Source organism: Silene latifolia, chromosome X (genome assembly GCF_048544455.1).
Source record: "Silene latifolia isolate original U9 population chromosome X, ASM4854445v1, whole genome shotgun sequence".
In the NCBI taxonomy this organism is placed as follows: Eukaryota; Viridiplantae; Streptophyta; class Magnoliopsida; order Caryophyllales; family Caryophyllaceae; genus Silene; species Silene latifolia.
The window spans coordinates 34,030,406-34,032,630 of NC_133537.1; the positions used below are offsets into that span (position 1 = coordinate 34,030,406).

General features: G+C 41.5%; 1 non-coding gene across 1 annotated transcript; it reads left to right on the plus strand.

Moving 5' to 3' along the window:
- The first annotated feature begins 1,752 nt into the window (after positions 1 to 1,752).
- LOC141625331 (small nucleolar RNA R71) lies at positions 1,753 to 1,859 on the plus strand. Its single transcript, XR_012535117.1, has one exon. It is a non-coding gene; the product is annotated as a small nucleolar RNA R71 (small nucleolar RNA).
- Positions 1,860 to 2,225: the final 366 nt, after the last annotated feature.

Genomic DNA, 2,225 nt, shown 5'->3' on the forward strand with positions numbered 1-2,225 from the left:
TTTGAATGGAGATTCCATCTTCTTATTATCACCCTTCCGAGTATAGTGATCAACCAAAAATCATGGCTCAAACAAGTTGGGAGCTCTTATAGTCTTATCAAGGTTGAAGGTGATTGTTTCATCACTTACATCAACGGTGAGCTCTCCATGTTTCACATCGATCACCGCTCGGGCAGTGTGTAGGAATGGTCTTCCTAGAATGATTATAATGTTGGAATCTTCCTCCATATCAACAATGACAAAGTCCACTGGTATGAAAAACTTTCCAACTCTAACGGGTACATCTTCCCATACCCCTAGTGGTTTCTTTGTTGAACGATCCGCTATTTGTAAGGTCATGTTGGTGCACTTGAGCTCTCCCACTCCTAGTCTTTCACATACCGAATATAGCATGACACTCACACTTGCACCTAAATCACATAGTGCCTGGTTGATTGTGGTATCACCAATGGTACATGGAATGGAGAAAGTTTCCGGATCTTTGAGCTTTGGAGGGGAATTCCCTTGAAGAATTGCACTACTCACCTTTATAAAGGCAATGGTTTCTAACTTTCGGATGGACTTTTTCTTGGTAAGGATATCTTTCATGTACTTTGCATACGCCGGAACATGGTTGATTAGCTCCATGAATGGTATAGAAATTTCTAGGTTCTTCACAATCTCCATGAACTTTCCAAGTTGCTCATAAAACTTGGGTTTGGTTTGGCGACTGGGAATAGAAGTCTAATCGCAGTAGGCTCTTTTTCAACTTCTTTAGCCTTCTCTTCAGTTCTCTTCTTTGATGAGTCATTGGTAGTTGTCTCTACCACCTTAGGATTTCTCCTTAGTGGTTCAATCGCATCACTTTGCTTACCATTCTCCTCAACAATACCTTTTTCACTTGGCGTCTTTGGTCCCTCATATCTTGTACCACTTCTTAAGTGGATAGCATTGATGGTCTCATATCTTGTGGGAGGATTACCTTGAGGAGGTAATTGTCCCTTTTGTCTTTGGGAACTAGAAGAGGCCAATTGAGACAATTGAGTCTCCAACATTTTAGTGTGAGCAACGATATTGTTGATGGTAGTGTCTTTGGCTTGGCTATCCCTTTGCATTTGAGCAAAGAAATCTTGTTGGCTCTTTTGCATTTGGAGGACCGCTTTTTGGACATCAAAAGCTTGGTCATTGGGTTGATTGTAGTATGGTCTTTGAGTAGGATTTCTCATTGGAGGTGGTGTGTATGTGGGTTGAGGGTTTTAGACATTTTAACTCTTGTATGAGAGGTTTGGATGGAATTTGGTATTCTCATTGTAGTAGTTAGAATAAGGGGTGTCACTCTTCTATGCTTGGAATGCATTTACTTTTTCATTTGTTCCCCTACATTCATGTTGATCATATCCCAAGGTTCCACAACTCTCACACACTCTATTTTGGATTAAGGATGATGCCAGCATAGCATTGACATGTTGCTTGGGTGATTGGGAAGCTTCATCAAGCTTGGCCATGGCCTTTTCAAACTTCAAGTTTATGCTGTCGATATGAGCACTTAGTTGAGCACCCAATTGTGTGATGGAATCAATCTCATGCTTCCCTCCTCTAGTGGCCTTTCGTGGCCTACTATATTGGGAATTATGGACCGCCATTTCTTCGATTTTAGCCCACGTTTGGTTGTCATCAACCTCGGTAAACCTCCCATTGGAGCCCATATTAAGCACATTTTGTGAGTCTTCATATAAGCCATTCCAAAACTGTTGAATGAGGAACCACTCACTTAGTCCATGGTGAGGACAAGAGCGACAAGTATCCTTGAATCTCTCCCAAGCCTAATATAGAGACTCTTCATCCCTTTGCTTAAACCCGGTGATTTGGGCTCTCAACATATTAATCTTCTCTGGAGGATAGAACTTCTTGTAGAAAGCAAGTGCTAACTTCTTCCATGAATCAATTCAATGGGTAGCCTTGTCTAGACTCTTTAATCATTGCTTTTCCACCCATCGAATTTGGTCTTGAGTCACCCCGGTTTGAGAGATTGCATCACAATAGTCACAAAAAATCTCCATGTGTAGATGAGGATCTTCACTAGGCATCCCTCCAAATTGGCTTCTCTCAACTAATTGTATGAATGCGGATTTGGCAATGAAATTACCGGTTAAGTGAGGTGGTGTTGGAGTACCATTTGGTAGGTTCTCCTCGGTTGGTACGGAATGAGATGAAAATTTAGGCATTGTGGGTTGATTTTGTGGTTG